General features: G+C 37.5%; 1 non-coding gene across 1 annotated transcript; it reads right to left on the minus strand.

Annotated features, from left to right (window-relative positions):
• Window positions 1-3,385: 3,385 nt before the first annotated feature.
• LOC116870630 lies at window positions 3,386-3,548 on the minus strand. The gene has a single exon (XR_004383274.1). It is a non-coding gene; the product is annotated as a U1 spliceosomal RNA (small nuclear RNA).
• Window positions 3,549-17,799: the final 14,251 nt, after the last annotated feature.

A 17,799-nucleotide genomic window follows, 5' to 3' on the forward strand; every position in this document is an offset into this window, starting at 1 on the left:
TCACTTTTTGTAAGTGAAATTATTAATCTAGCTTTTAAAATTGATTTATTTTAGCTCTTCTTGGAGAATGATTCATAATGAAAACATGGAGACATTCGGATGGGTTGAACTAGTCTTGTTGAGAGGGGATTGTAGGTGGGCAGAGGCAGAGATCGTGTAGAAGAATAGCCCATTTTGTGATATATTTTGCATGTAGAAGCGACAGGATTTGTTGATGACATGGATATAAGAGATGAAGTAGAAATAAAGGATGATTCCTAGATTTGTGGCTGGAAAACTGGTAGACAGTGGTGTCATGAAAGAGTTGGGATTACTGGGAGAGGAGAGGGCTGGAAAGGAGTGGGTGGGGGATAGAGTAACAGATGGAGGGTATCATCGTGTGTTACAGCTAATGTAGACTGCTGAAGACTTCATTTAGTTCCTTAAACATTTTACTATTCTAATCATCTCATTAGGATTTTAGGGTTTCTTTTAAAAAATAAATGAGTATCCTAAGAAAGAACCCAAACCAACTTAGACACTACTAGTATGAATGTTTCTACATTATTTAAAATTTGTGAGGAATAAATATGACTGACTTATGAAAGTGGATCACCTGCCTGCCTCCCTACTCATATTGCCCAAAAAGACAAATGTTGAGGACAGTTATGGAAAGGAAAATAGTATTAATTCAGTTATTGATGAGCTGTCTATTCTTTGGGTGGAGAATGATTTCCTCATGTTACAAAATCCCTTACCTGGGTTGTTTTTTCTTGGAGTAACTATATGCATAAGCATAATATAGGTAACCACCCCATGAAACATTGAAAGAAATAATGAAAAGATAAGGATCATACCTATTTTATAACTTTAGTTTTTCAAGACATAACTAAAGTTCCTGTTTTGTAAAATTGTCCTCATTAAATTTTAGCAGCACTCAGCATCCTTACTTTTTAATAAAATGAATTCCTTTTACAATATGTATCTGCACTTTAATTTTAAAAATTAAATCAGTATAAAACTTCTTTCTCTTGTGTTGTAAAAATCCAGCTCTTTTGCATTCTTTTCATATATAATACATTCCCTTTTGAGAATTCTGTGTCCTCAAACTAGTAATTTGGAAAGATGGCTATGGATGTACTCTAATTAAAATAGATGATCAATTTCTAAACACAAATGCAATTACCCATTTTCTTCATATTTGCTCACAGTGTTCCCCTTCTCAGTTCATTCCCTTCCCCCATTTATTTCTCTCTCCAATACTATTTTTTTCTAAAAGACCCAACATTAAAATTGCCTTCGTTGTCAAAACTTACCTAACCTCTTCCTGTAGAATTTTTTCCCTTCAGGACCACCATGGCACCTTATTTAAAAACATTAATGCTACTATCATGCCTTCTTTTCCTCTCATTTCCTCTCTTCCATTAGTTCTGAGAGGATGAGGGCTTTGCTTCACCCAACTTCATAACCCCATTACCTAACACAGGGCTTGACAAATAGGCAAATAAGCTTTATAATGAAGGGTATGGAATGAATGAAATTTTATCTGCCTTTGGAGATGTTTTTATCAATTTTTTGCTGGTGCCTGAATTCTCTATGAACAGATGAAACTTACCACTGAGCAGAGATGAAAGGTTTGGCTTAGGCAGTACATCGACTGAAACTTATTTACCCCAAAGGGTAATGAATTGATTAGTCAGCCATCCTACATAATTGAAGCATCCCCATTCTAGTTGAGACAGAGAGGATGGATTCTGGCACTGAGAAAGGAGGTGGGCATTTTGAGACATAAGAAAAGAAGAGTAGCATGTCCTCTTACCATTGTGGTACTGAGGAGGAGTAGTGGGTAAGAGGTCTTGGGGAAGTGATATGATAAGGTGATGAGGTAAGGCTTCTAGTTAAAGGTATTCAAGATCTCATCCCAGCTCCTCCATTGGTTTCAAAAGTGGTCAAAGTATTTACCTTTCTGTAATTCAATTTAACTCATCTATCAAAGGAGAGTTATAACATAAGTTGTTTTGTAATATTGTTGTAGGAATGAAATGAAAATATAAAGTACACAGTTCAGTTTCTGGACTTGGTAAGCACTATATTATGTAAAAATTATATAAATATTAGTATTATTTTTAACATTATTAGATGTTCAAAGGAAACAGAGTAGATTTGACAGGGACGCCGAAGGCTACAGAGAATGGAAGATGAAGTTAAGGGAAAATAGAACCTCACACTTCTCAGAGTTGCTCTAGGGGACATTCAGTTTATATACAAATAAAACCATGGCCATTGTGTTTCACATGGCACAATTCTCTCCACAATTGTGTATGGGGTTCCTTCAATGTTCAGGAACTGTTGTAGGTTCTAGGGATACAGCAGTGAATAAAACAGACAAAGATTCCTGCCTTGGTGGAGCTTATGCTAGCATGTACCTTGGTGTGACGTATGTGTGTGTGCAACTAAGTAAGAACATTGATTGACTTTGAACCACGTCACGTGTAATTAAAACTGATTTAACAATTAAAATATTTTTAATAGGATCACCATCATTACAATGGACTTCATTACCAGAGAACTAATTAGTGGAGGCTGTGACTGCCATGTCACAAACAAAAGTGTCAAATACTGGCAATTACATTACAAAGATGGCCACTTAAGTCTTCAGTTTGAGAAGAGTAATGAATGATGAATAATGAATAATGAAAATTTATTCAAACGATTGCTTTGCCTAAAATAATGTAATTACCTAAACATAGAAATGGTTACCACGGTATAGAACATAGAAATGGTTACCACGGTATAGAAGAAAAAGCTGTTTTGTGATTAGTCTATCAGGCAAATTTTGCTATTTTGATGATCAACATTGAGGTGCCTGTCAGATACTTGCAGTCTCTTTTGACGTATGTGTCTTAAAAGCATTTATTCTCACATCACTCAGCCAACAATGGAACCATGCATGGGACAACGGAAGGAGGTCCACAGAACATTTTGTTCCAGGGTTTCCTTGTCTTCTGCAGATTGCTGCCAGGTGGTATCTGAGAACCACGGCAGCGGCCCAGAGTAGTTTCCACTCACCTCAACATTCATTAATCATCTTTCGCCTCAAAATCTAGTTGGAATCTTTAGCTGGAATATGTGTTTGTTTTTATGACCCTGTATTTGTTTGGGAAAGGTTGGTCGTACTGAGTTTAGAATTTACAGATGTAAAATTCCTTTGAAAATAAAAAAAAGTCACTTAAAAATTTTAAATACCATCTACTCATTGCCGTGTGTGTGTGTGTGTGTACACACACACACACATATCTATCTATCTATCTCCTTTTTTTAGAGAGAGAGAGAGAGAGTGTGTGCACATATGCTCTAGTGGGGCGATGGGAGGCAGTGTAGAGGGAAAGAAAACATTTTTTTTTTTTAGGGGAAAGCGTGAACGCAGTCCACCACTACCACAAATTATGCAGTCAAGTTCCCCACATTTGGGGAAATTGCAGGGGTCAGCACATCTGGAGTGCAATGGGTAAACCTTGCCCTGGGAAAACCACTTTTGTGATCATGGTGAGGGAGAGCATCTTAAGCAGGCTCCATGTTCAGCGCGGAGCTGGATGCGGGACTCTGTCTCACGACCATGCGATCATGACCTGAACCAGAATCAAGACTTGGACACTTAACCAACTGAGCCACCCAGCACCCCTACTTACTGTTCTATTTTAATGGATATGTTTGCTACACCAGAAAGAACCAAAATCTTTCGTATGGAATCTTCATACTTTAGAAGAAAAGAAGATCTTTTCAGTAAGAGTACTTTTAAGGCACTATCCATCTTCTTCAGTTGAGAATGATAGACCACAGAATATTACATGCAGGCTCACTTGCAGTGTCTTTATTTAAGTGACTCCTATGTCCAACACTTATTTTATAGGAAAAGGGAGGAGCAGATTCTTACATTTATTCATTAAACATCTTTTAATGCCTTTTGTGTGCTGGGCCTACATTATGTATGAGTGTACGAAGGTAATTGAATCACGAAACAAAAGGGAAGACACACATGTAAGTGAATAATTACAAATTATTATACTTCTCACAAAAAAAGAAGTGCTAATTGCATGCTGTGATGGAGGTGTTAGTTAATGCTAAGGTGATAGTGCTATTGGGATATATAAATGTATCAAATCAACGTGTACACTTTAAACTTTCACTCTGCTGTATATCAGTTAGATCTCAATAAAGCTGGAGGAAAAAAAGGGCTATTCGGCTGAGAAGTTCTAAATCCAGAAATCATATCCACCCTTAGAATTCTACATGACACACTCTCGGAATGGATAGCATTAAATGCCAGTCTTTGAGACATTTTTCTGAACCAGGATATTTTTGTGCTCATCAGTGCTGCAATTGAGTTTTAAAGTATATTTAAACCAAGAGTGGAGCAGAAACATTTTTGATGAAAGCTGTATGAGGATTTACATTTAACTTAACAATAAAAGTTACTCTGGCCTCCTAAAAATTGTTATAGATAACTCCAATTGATTTGCTCTCTCATTTTGCCTGATTTTTCATAATTATGAATTGTTTTTGCATCCTATGGAGGATTTTAACAAGGTTTCTATCTTTTTTTGTTCTTTTGATGAATTATTTTAGAAACATAGTCTCTCTCTAAGTCCTAAGTTTCAGTGTTTTTGCTTTTTTTTTTTTTTTGCTGTGTTAGGTTGTTTTTTTTTTTTTTTTTAAAAGATTTTATTTATTTATTTCAGAGAGAGAGTGAGTGAGGCAGCATGAGAGGGGAGAGTGTCAGAGGGAGAAACAGACTCCCCACTGAGCAGGGAGGCCGATGTGGAACTCGATCCCAGGACTCTGGGATCATGACCTGAGCCAAAGGCAATTGCCCAATCAACCAAGCCACCCAGGCACCTAGTTTTATATAATATCCATGTGGACTTTTTCAGTCATGCAGTTTCAATTGAGGTAAACTTCTCATTCTGCATTTTACCAAGAGAGAGAAGAAAGATTTCTCATCTATAAACAGAGATGCTAATAGTATTTCACATGGAAGGTTGTTGTGAGTCAATTTTTGTAGAGCATGTGAAATAATGTCCGGCACGTAGCAACTGCTACAAAAATGTACTTAAGTAAAACTGAATATGCATTATCCTTGATTTCATTCATTGTGTCCTTGAGTGCTATGAACTAACCTGAGTCAGCTTTCTGTTGGCTTCTTTTTAGCAGATAATGGTAGCCATCTTGAAATTATTGGGTGGCAGGTTAAAATGAAAGCACGTTTGAGCTAAGTTATACCAGACATAAAGACATTTATAAACTAAATATTTATTAGTAAGATAACATAAAACAATAGAAAATAACAAAAAAAATTTACAGTACTCATTTTATAATCTCTAGAAGATACAATTAGTTCATCATCCACTGAGGTGCTTTGAGTACTACCTGGAATGAAAGTTTTGCTGGAGCCAAGTGCCAAAATTCTAGAAAAAAGGACGCCTGGGTGATGCATGAGTCAGTAAAGCATCTGCCTTCAGATCAGGTCATAATCCCGGGGTCCTCGGATTGAGTCCCACATGGACCTCCTTTCTCAGTGGGGAGTCTACTTCTCTCTCTGCCTGCTCTCCCCCTGACTTGCTCTCTTCCTCTCTCTGTCTCTCTCTGGCAAATAAATAAATAAAATCTTTTTTTAAAAAATTCTACAAACAAGATATTTCAGTCTTATTCTCTGACGCTCAAAATCAGGGCTGTGAGTCACTAGCATCTGATGCAAAATTTGAAGACTTGCCAAAAAACTTAGTAATCAAGAGAAATAATATTTTAAGTCAATATTTTAAAGGGTCAAAATGAATGCAAAGTAATTTATTATGAGCAAAACATCAAAATTTTAAATAGACACTGTTGTTTAAGGTTCTGCATTATTGTTCAACAAAGTAATTTCTGAGTTGCCAGTGGTTACTGGCCTTCCATAACAGTTATGAAGGTTAACAACGGCATCTGATCCCATTAGGCCAATGCAGGGTTTTATATATGGTCATATTTTTGACTATAGAGATTCCATTAACTTTCTTCATTTGGTTCAAAATATGGGAGAACATTTTGGTAAATGCATAAAAGGGCACACTTGTTTTGTTGCTGAGCTAAGACTCTAATATGGTTGGACAGGGCATCACTCAAAGCCCTCAAGAGTTCATTTTTGAAGGCAGAGAGGGTAGAGTTTTAGTGTAAGGCATCATCCCTAAAGGCTGTTGACCTTTCTGGGCTTTTCTACCTTGTTTATGTGGTAGGAGTGACTGTCTTTTAAAAAATAAAAATATATCTATGTCTATGTCTGTCTGTCTATAGATCCATCTGTCTTTCTAACCATGTTATTTTAGCTAATTGAAATAATTTGAATGTCATTAATTTAACCTTTGAGCGTTCATTTCCAACATTCATCATGTCAGTCCACAAGCCATTGTTTCGACCAATAAAAACCCATTTTTGCAATTGTGTGAAAATTAGCAGAGCAACAGCTTCCTGATTAGGACTCATACTGACCACTTCCGGGCTTGTATTCTTGATGGAAAGTTAATTGATCCTTTAAGCATGTGAACTTTTCGATTGTAAATGGATAGTCCCTGGAGCTGAAGCTTTAACCAAGTGACACATATAGAACACAATGTCTTTGATAGGGTATTTTATAGTAAGTCACAGAGCAACACTGAATTTTAGTCAGTATATTATTTGATCTAAAGTTGGATGGCATATTGTTGCTTACCTCCAAGGCTAATTTAAATATATGCCAAACATATAGAGAATGGGGTTCTGTTTGACTTAAGCTGATATCTTATTTTGTCTCTACTATTTGGTTGTCTGAGACACTAAAACACCATTATCATGGGACAATGTGTAATTTTTCTGTAGTATTTGGTCTCATCCTACCTCCATATACATAATTAAAAAAAAAGATTTTATTTATTTGTTTTACAGAGATAAAGAGAGAGGCAGGTGGAGCTTGAGAGGGAGAGGGTGAAGCAGGCTCCCCAATGAACAGGGAGCCCGATGGCTGGGCTGGATCCCAGGACCCTGGGATCATGACCTGAGCTAAAGGCAGACGTTTAATGAGTGAGCCACCCAGGTACCCTCCCGACCACATAACTTTTCTTTTAAAGATTTTATTTATTTGAGAGAGAGATAGCGAGTGGGTTAGGGCATAAGAATGGGGACAAGCAGACTTCCCAATGAACAAGGAGTCCAACATGGGGCTCCATCTCAGCCAGGACCCTGAGATCATGACCTGAGCCTAAGTCAGACGCTTAACTGATTGAGCCACACAGGTCCCCCCATGTACATATAATTTTTTAATGAAGACTACATTTCCCACAGTTCTACAAACATTTCTCCTCCCTATTTCTTGCCTACTTCTCTTCTGGGGGTCTTAGTCTAATTTTTTTTTAATAGAAAGAGATAGATCGATTGAGGATAAAAACTAATACTCAGGTTTCTGCACTCTGGCCAGAGAAAGATATATGCCTTGATTTCTGGTTGGTAAGTATCTTGGTAAATACCAGTGGCAGACAGTGGGGTAGGGACAACAGTTTCTTTTCTTCTTTCAAGCCAGCAGTTTGCATTCCTTGACTGTGTATTTTATGGAGATGGGTAATTTTTCTTCCCAACTAGTTATCAGTTCAAATACTTTCCAGATTCTCACAAAAGGATTATGCCTAGTCCTAGTTAATTAATTTAGCTTTTCATCAAGTATTTATGGAATTCCTCCTTCATGTTAGGTGCTGTTTTAAGCACTAGGGATACAGGAAAAGAATATCCCCATCTTTATGGAACTTAAATTATTGTTATGACTTTTGATTTTATTCTGAATAAGAATTCATGGGACAGCAGTATGATGAACTGCTAGACAGAGGTCATTTGAAGTCCAGCCCAAAAGATTTTAGGCATATCTAGTGAGCTTCAATTATTAGGGTCATTATCAGTTTAATTTAGTCTAATATCCATAAGCTACCCCCTAATGAGATTAAACATTTTAAATAAAACTGTATAGATTTCACTTATTTCCTCTTTCAAAATAATGTACTTTTTTAGCATGTTACTATTTCAAAAAAATCTTTTAACCTATCTGCCACATTACTTATGGGCAGAGTTGACTCAGAAGGATTGAATAACAACCCCAGGGGATATACCTAATTAAGTAAAGAAGCTGAAACTCAAGCCCAAGCCTTCTGACTTCCAAGTTCAGTACTATTTCCATTATACCAGGCAAGCCTGTAGCTTCCAGGACTTTCCACAGTGATGCATGATTCATCAGGCTCACAGGACAACCAGTAATAAACTCTTCCTCCAAAACAATTTTAGTTATATATTTCACAACTGAGTCAGACAATGGATTTTTTCCAGAATTGCCTGTCAGTATTTCAAAATGTTGTGTTTATTCAGGAAGCCTCTTGTGTCTGTCATGTTCTGAGAGCTCAGAATCAGCACTCCTCAGATGCTATGTGCCTCCTTATAAAGAAACACCCCATGGTTTTTGAGGAACTGAAAACACATGCAACGGTAACGTTGCAGGGTGTTGTCTTGACCTGCTTCTGTTAAATTAACTCTTCGATTGTATATCTTGGTTTACTTTTTCTCCTGACCAAGACATTAATTTAGAAATCATGCTGGAAAGGGTTTATCCTTTTTTCTACTGTTTCAGATAGGTAAAATGTAACCTTTCAAGTATAAGAGAGTTTTTTTTTCAAACTTGACTTACACATATTAAATGCGTCGTTACTTTTAATATGTTGCTAGAAAAGTTTCTTTTATCTTTTTTTAACAGCTCATTTTATATTTAATGGGGCCCAATTATCCATTTAACATAGTCGATTGAGCATCCCTTTTATGTGAGCTATAAAATTAGTTCCTATACACGTGATTATTCAGTTTATGGAATGATTTTCAAGTTTCTGCACTGTTTCTGGGGCCCCCAGAGCATCCCACCTGCTTTAAAAAGGATTCATTGGGGCGCCTGGTGGCTCAGTGGGTTAAAGCCTTTGCCTTCGGCTCAGGTCATGATCCCAGGCTCTTGGGATCGAGCTCCACATTGGGCTCTCTGCTCGGCGGGGAGCCTGGTTCCTCCTCTCTATCTCTGACTGCCTCTCTGCCTACTTGTGATCTCTCTCTCTCTCTCTCTGTCAAATAAATAAATAAATCTTAAAAAAAAAAAAGGATTCATCATTTGGACATCCATCTACCAATCCTGTCCACAGGGGACAAGTCCTACAATTGCGTGAAAAAAATAAGGATTGTACTGGAAAACACACACACACATACACATACACACACTCTCTCTCTTTCTCTCTCTCTCTATATATATAGTATAATAATATAAATATATTATGCCACAGAACTTTCTTAGGAAGCAATAGATAATATAACTACTATACACACATGCACTTACACATAATGTGAGTGGGAAAGAAATATTTCTGTATTGTTTTAGGAAGTCGGTTAAATTGCATGTTCAATCAAATTGAGCAGACATCTCTCCATATGTCCAAAGGCATAAAAATGAGAAATGACAAAAAATCCAAATCTCTTTCCTTAGTTTCTACCAATATAGATTTTTTTTAAAGCTACTGAAATTATTTTTCAACCATCATGTAAGAACTATTTCCATCAAGCATCACTGATGGATGCTAAAATGCTAAACATGTGATCTCTAGGTATCTCCCAACAGATTACAAGTTAATTATCAAAATTTAAAAAGTAACTTTTTCATAAAGAAATGCAGCAGGTGCCATCTTAAACAAGTCTTAATCTTTAAAGTCACTAACAAACAGCTGAGCCTCTTGTTGTGATTCACTAATGACACACTACCCCTGCCTACGATGTGTAGTGTAGATGATGTACACTTAAGGAAACATCGGACAAATCCACATTGAGAGACATTCTGTGACACAGCTAGCCCATGATCTTCAAAAAGGTTACTGTCATGAAAACAAACAAAAGACTAAGGAATTACTTTAGTTGAAAGGAGACCAAGGAGACCTGACAGGTAAATGCAGTGCAAAGTCCTGGACTGGGACAGAAATATCCAAAAAGAACATGATTGAGATAATTAGTGAAGATCGAAAGTAAGATGTATATTGTATAATAGTGCATTCATATAAAGCCTCTGAATTTGATAATTATCTGTAGTTAATTAGGTAAGAAAATGTCCTTGTTCTTGGAATATGCACTGAAGTATTGAAGAGTAAAGAGCATGGTGTTTGCAACTGTCAGGTCAGGAAAAAAAAAAGCCTGGCATACACTGGTTTTTGTATGAGTGTATGTATGTATGTATACACTCCATACATATTATGTATACATACATACAGTAGTATGTATACAGACATAATACAATACATAGTATGTATACACTCAAATACATAGGCATATAGTAAAATATTAATAAATAAAGTAAAATATGAAAAAGTTAATTCAAGAAAAACTGCCAAGCTAAAAACCGGAAGAAAAGTGAGACTTACTGCAACAACAATGGTCGTTATTTCCTGCAGTCTGTTAGCCTGAGAAATAACAGAATACTTCAAATTAAGTGACCAAGATTAGGGACAAAACTGTGAGGTCTATTTTATTTATAAATCTAAAAGGTACATTTTTTTTTTTCTTTTTGCTTCAGTGTCATAAACTATTTCTTAATTGCTTTAGGTGGCTTATGAAATTTTGCATAGAAGGCATCTTAATTATGCTTTCTTGAACTTCTTTCTCTCTTGCTCTACTCACCATTCAGGCAGATGGTTTTGTTGCTCTCCAACAAGGGATGCTTGGATTTCACACAGCACCCTCCTGGGTGCCTTTACATCATCTCCATTCACACAGGGTGCGTTGAGCATTGCTCGTCATTAGGCTGCCCGAACCATGGTAACCCTGTAACAGTAAGCAGTGGAGAGAACATGGGTCATTCTTTCTAGGGGCATGTTGTGAGGCAATCGGCTTTCATTACAGGCTTTCTTCTCCTGGAGGTGGTATGGATTAGATGCTGTAAGCACTGGGTAGAATCTCTGTTCTCCCAAAAGGCCAAGTTCAAGATCTGTAGGAGCCATGCTTCTTACTTTCCCACAGCCATTTTCAGTTTCTTTCTGAGCCTTTAAAATGGAAACCCTTTCCAGTGTGGCTTCTTTCCATTTTCAACATCCCTTTAAGGCATTTTCATCCCTCTATTGATTGATTGACTTTTTTTTTTCATCCATCTATTTAAACGATCCTGAGAACTGCTCCGTCTCCTTCCTATATTAATGCAGCAACGAGTAGCCCAAAGCCATGTGACTGGGAGATGCATTTTCCTGGGGGAAAGGAACTGCTTCTCTGAAGCTTCCCTTTGAAGCTTAGAGGAAAAGGAAATGTAAAGCTTTCTTTTGTGTTTGTGGTTGTGATGACCTAATGTCTTAGGCAAAATCAATCAAATATGCTAATTTATATTTTCAAAATTTTAAGTTTTTAGTGATAAAAAACTGGCAGATTATAATGAAAGAACTTACCCAGTACTACTTTAAAGTATATTCTCTTAACATCAGTGACCTAGGATCTTCCTCATTTTCTGGTGCTTCCTGCTGCTCTTAAGTTATCACTGAAAGAACAACACAGATTTAGCAGCAGGCGATTTTTGTTGTACCCGCTTTCCCCTGCGGAGTTTTAAGGCAGACTTATCAGCCCTGCTACGTCTCTCTTACTATCAAAGTCACTGCAGACATGTTTCCCTTAGATTGTATTTCTCTTTGAAGAATCTCAAATCTATAATTAAATAGTAGTTTGCACTAATATTTGCAGGAGGAAAGGTTTGAACATCTGGCTTTTGTTGTAAATGAAGAAGCTCTTTGACATGGAGGTAATTATGAAAAAACTTCTCTGTGATTTGTCATAACAAGGTGGGGCCTTGCCCAAAAGTTCAAGAAATGGTTCTGTTCTGTTTTTTGTTTGTTTTTTTGTGAGTTGTTGTTTTTTTTTTTTTTTGCATGTTTAGTATTAGTTTTTGTTTCTCAGAATAGAGATGGAAGGAATTGAAATTCCCAGTACCTGTTCTGTCTCTAGAATTATGTAATCTTAGCAACATTAGAACTTGAAGAAAGCATAGTTAATATTAGATAATGCGGACAAGGATTTTCCAATGTCATTCTTTCTAAAATTTATCTACCTAAGGAAGCACCTATGATATAATCTCAAGACAGTTTTTTTCCATTGTCTCATTCATAACCGCCTTCCTCCCATTTCTTTTCTTTCCTTTTTAAGGATTTTATTTATTAATTTATTTGTGTCTGTGTGTGAGAGGGAGAGAGAGAGCGAGCACAAGCCCGGGATGGGCAGGCCGAGAGAAGCAGGCTCCCCACTGAGCAGGGAGCCTGACAGGGGGCTCGATCCAAGAACCCTGGGATCATGACCTGAGCCTACGGTAGCTGCTTAACTGACTGAGCCACCCAGACGCCCCCTAGCCAGGATCTTTCTATGGCTCATGACCTCTACTGTGTCAAAATTTCCCAGATCCAAAATAAAGGGTCACTGAGAAATACTGCAATGTTAAAAAAGTGAATACCTTTAGTAACTGGTAACAAGCTAGTAACAAATCTTGTTGTAAGGATGTGCTGTCAATATATGGATAGATTTTTTAAAATAACAGAGATAGATTATTGAAATAAATAGAGCTTTAAGCAGCTGCTTTGAATTCCTTTGGGCCAGCCTTGTTCCTTAACTCCTTTGTGTGGGTTCTACCACCTAGCAAACAGATTTCCCAGAAAGTGAGTCCCTGTTGTATGTCTGGCTCTGAAATAGCCAGATACTGCATGGATTTCTAATAGCGTGACCCTCAACCTTAATAGGGTTCCTAGGTACCAATAACCTTCCAATTCAGGCCTAAGAAATGTACTACCTTCCTCCCTCCTGAGTTATGCGGAGGAAGGGAAGACAGCTGAGAGATTAGGGATTGGAACCAGTTTAATAGCATGACATTTTAGGAGAGAGATGCAAAGCCAAGTCACTGTGGAAAACTGGAAAGGAAGGTGATGGGCAGCAGGCTAAGACAAGGAACAGAGGATGAAGTCAAATCAGAAAGCTGAACGTAGCCCACTTAGCTTGGAGCTTGGGGCCACAATCTCACGCCACAATCTCTTGAGGGAGTTTGGTAGTTAATGTTCTTTAAAACATGTAATCATTGACATAGCCATTAATATAAATAATATAACCAATAATATAACCATTTACTTAGCATTAGAAATCTGAGTTGTTTCCAGTGCTTTGCCACAACAAATAACGCTATAAAGGATATTCTTATACGTCAGTCTTTGAGTAGATTTTTTATTATTTTCCTATCATCAGTTTCTAGAAATGGAATTACTGGATCAAATGATGAAAAATTTTGTTGATACTACTGTCTTTCCATGTAAGATTTTACATTCCAGTTTATACCTTCACTAGGAAAGCAGAGCACACACTTGACCAAGCACTGATTATTATCATTTCAAAAGACTTTCAGCCATGTGATCGATGACAGTGTGCTTTCATTATGGATGTCTTTGAACAAATAATTTTTGATATTGAGTAGTAACTTCTGAAAAAAAGTAAGAAGCAGGACTACTCTGGATTGAACTAGAGTATGTTTTCTGAAATGTCTCTCCATTTCAATTTCATAAACAAACTAAAAAAAAAAACAAAACTGGCTGCACCCAATGATTAGATTTTGTGACAGAAAGACTGTGGATTCTAAATCCTAAGCCACCTTCTCCCCCCAGTGCCACTCCTCAAAGGCATTCCTCATTATTATACATTCAGTCCAACTACAGTCTTGTTGGCACAACTCTCTGGAACAGAGTTGATCTCTATGTAAAATCTGCTTTTACTTCTCAGTAATAATAGCATTGTTATGATCGTTGTTAATTTTCTTGGTGTTTCAACAATAACCATAGGCTTTAAAATAACCTAATCTTGATTAATATGTAATCAATTTTGAAATTGCTCTTATACTTTGACAATATTTAAAAGTCAGGCCCATATTGTTTGAAACTGAAGTGTTCTTCCTTTGTTTCTTTCTCAAAATCCTCTTTTTGACACTCGAGACCTAAATATGCATCCTGCCTTCTTTGGTTATATGATGGCCTTCAGATGAAAATGGGGTGCATGTGAAGATGTGTGCGTATCTTCCAAAAGGGAAGTATATGAAATATCCCGATGCCAAATCAGAGGGTAATTTTGACTCTTCAAGGCCAACTTTCAGCAGGGCTCTGGAATCAGTTCAGCACAAGACTTGGTAGCACCTTGGATGGAGATGCAGGCATCAGGATGGTAGGACCTGATACTCTCCTATGTTTAAATCGCTAGCATTATGGACTGAATATTGGTGTCCTCTCAAAATTCCTCTGTTGGAATTCCAATTCCCAGTGTGATGGTATTAGGAAGTGGGAACTGTGGGAAATAATTGGGTCAGGAGGTTTAGTGTCTTTACAAGAAGAGACAGGACAGTTTGCCCTCTTATTCTCCAACTATGTGAGGATTCAAGGAGGAGACCATCTGCAAACCAAGAAGAGTGCTTTCACCAGACACTGGATCTGCTGGCACCTTGACCTTGGAGTTCCCAGCCTGCAGAGAAATGAACTGTTGCTTAAGCCACACAACACAGTCTATGTTTTTTTTGTTTGTTTGTTTGGTTTGGTTTTTGTCATGGCAGCCCAAATTAAGACACATGGAAAATTCTTCTTGTTCTAATCCCTTTCTTACTCAGCATCTTTCTTATGGTTTGACTTCCTAGGTAGCTGGTATTTTGCTGGCTAAGCTGGTAAGTATTTTGACCTGCTTAGTGCTCATATTTATTTATTTTTGCAAGTTAATCAACAGACATTTATTTTTTATTTAAAAAATAGGTGTCAAAATTCCTTGAAAGTGCTGATTAAAAAAAAATCTTAAACATGCTTTAACACAAAGGATGTGTATCAGAGATTTTAAGAGCTCAGCTTTTGGATCTAGACAGCTGGGGTTCAAATCTCATTTCTGCTACTTATTAGTTGTATTACCTTCTTAAGTTTGTGAGCTTTGGTTTTCCTAATCAATAAAACATGATTAGCAATATAATTTATATCACACAATTATTTTATGTATTAAAGGAAAGAATATTTCTTGAGTGCTTTGAAAAGTGCAGGGCAAAAGGTAAGCACTACATAACTCTAAGTTAGTGTAATTAAATATATGCACTAAACAGTGTACACATGCAAACTAATCTCTTAGTTTCCTCTTTCACTCTACATCTCATTCTTTTTTTTTTTTTTAAAGATTTTATTTATTTATTTGACAGAGAGAGAGAGAGCACAAGTAGGCAGAGCAGCAAGCAGAGGGAGAGGGAGAAGTAGCCTCTCCACTGAGCAGGGAGCCAGAAGCGGGACTCGATTCCAGGACCCTGGGATCATGACCTGAGCTACCCAGGCGCCCCTCTGTGTCTCATTCTTAAACCTTATATCTCCCACATCCAATTTTTTCACATTCTTTTAGTAGACTCAGTGTTTTGTTTTGATTATTCTGTTTCACTCAATTGGAAGGAAATTGACAAATTTTATGTTTCAACCTGGAATGAAGCAAGTTTCTGTATACGGATCTTACCAAATATCCCTTTAAGAGTCTATGATAAAAGCCTGTGATTTCGTATTGCCGTAGGCTTTCGGAAGAGGAAGGTGATGACAAAGAGGTAAATACAAACAAGCAATATGTGAGCTACTTGGGGAGTACTGGATGCGTGGAAGGATGCATTGGTAGGAATAGGCAGACAAGTGTGTGGATAACAAAGGCTGGTATCCTATAAAATGTCTTGCACTATCCTGTGAGGAGAACTGGTTCAGATCTCAGGGCCAGATTAAGTCAGAGCTGGCACATTTCTTCTGGTACAACCTGTTTCTAAGATGATCAATGACGTGACTGTAAATAATTTATAGTGTATTAACTAACAACCTCTGCCCTGGAAGAACAGACCTACTAAATGCTATTTTAGATATTATTTGATGATCTTTGGTCAGTGTTAAATTTTTTTTTAAGCGCTTCCAACAAAAGGCATTTGAACTTTCAAGAAATGACTCTTCCTAATGCTTACATTAGAAAATAAATGACATGCAAAGTATATGCAATTCACAAAATTCCTGCTTGTGAATAATTAGCTGAGTTCACCGGAAGCCTGAGATATAGCAAACACCATCAGTTCTGCTGTTACCACACGACATCTTCCTTTTCCTCTTCTCCTTATTTATTTGTTTGTTCTATATCTTGGCACTTTCCTCCAAGTCCTGGTGTTAAACATGCAGCATTTCCCAAGTGTGAACTTCAGATGGTGTTCCATCCGTCATTCTCCCTGGGTAGGCTGCACAATGCCCAGAGTGGGTGTTACTATTGGAAGCCTTCCCCTTCAGCAGCTTCAGGATTCCCCTTTCTTTCTGGCTTTTGAGACGCTTTGTAAGCTCTTGAATGCTGCCTCTTTGGTTGTCTTTGTGGAGACAGCTTGTGCTCAGATGTGATTTAGTTGTAAGCTGATTGCCGCTCCATGCGTGAAGAGAGCATGACCAGTTCACGGGCAGCCAGTCCGCACGCCTCCGGCCTGTTACATCAGCATCGCATGATGGGGAGCTGGGCAGCGCCAAACAGTCTCCCCTTGTTGCTTTTGCCTTTTTTTTTCTTGGTCTTTCAAGGAAAGACAAAAAAGCCTGGGAAAAAGAGCAAGACATGCCTGCTTTTCTGTGAGAATTGCTGAATCCACTATAACCATATATATATATATATATATATATATATATATACACACACACACACACACACACACATACATATTTTTCATTGAGGTTCTAAAATGGGAGGGGGAAATAAAGGGAGACAGAAGATGAGGAAAAATTTACGGTGTAGTGAGAAATGGGTCCAGGATATCAGCTTATTTGTATTCATACTTTATTGACCCCCCCCAAAACTCCCTCCCCATTTTTCCAGTGATTATATTAACTTTTATCTAAAAAAGTATTTGTGCATTAGCAGAGTAGAGACAAAGAAAATAATACTTCTGTTCATTTTGGTTTTGATTAAAGGAAGTAGAATGTTTCTTCCTGTTTTCTTAACATTTTGGATAATCTCTCTTCAGATCTCATATTACATTGCTTGTGGTTGATTGCGTGATTTCAATAAATGGTGAGCTGGTTCCCCTTGTGTCTCTTGTGTCATTCCTCCTCAAGGGCACAAACTGGTCTGGGGAGGTGTATTGCGTGTGATGCACTGGTTTTCCTGAGGCGGCCGGCTGAGGACTACCCAATGGAGTCTTTCTTTCCTAGATACATGGAACAATGATATACCCTACGTCCTACTGAAACAACTTTGGTCAATACTGGTGACCCATTCATACAGTTAGCTTTGTGGCAATCAACAGTATTTGGACTCTTGAATTTGAACATTTGATCAAGAAAAAGTTTTTAAAATAGGGAGTTTCTTTCTGCTGAGGTCCACTGGCGTCTTCATAACACATAGACCAAATTCCTGAAAGCCCTTCTTGCTGCTTATCTGAGACAGAATTGCAGAAATCTCTTTTTGAACACATGGGGCTAACAACAGTATCCCTGTTGATAATGCTCTTCATAAATTAAAGAAGAAAGCGTCCATGTTAACTTATGTCTTTTTATCCTTCCGAGAAGAGAGATTAGTCTTGCAGAGAACATTTGTTACAGTTATGAATCAGATGCACCAAATCACGGACCTCAAATCTTTTTGTCACTTTTAATAAAGCTCATTTATAATATTCCTTGTGTCTCCTCTCCCTGGGGAGGGGAGACTCTATCGTTAACAACTGAAATGTTAACGAGA

The sequence above is a fragment of the Lontra canadensis genome, unplaced genomic scaffold (assembly GCF_010015895.1).
Source record: "Lontra canadensis isolate GAN:19392208 unplaced genomic scaffold, GSC_riverotter_1.0 scaffold23, whole genome shotgun sequence".
NCBI lineage: Eukaryota > Metazoa > Chordata > Mammalia > Carnivora > Mustelidae > Lontra > Lontra canadensis.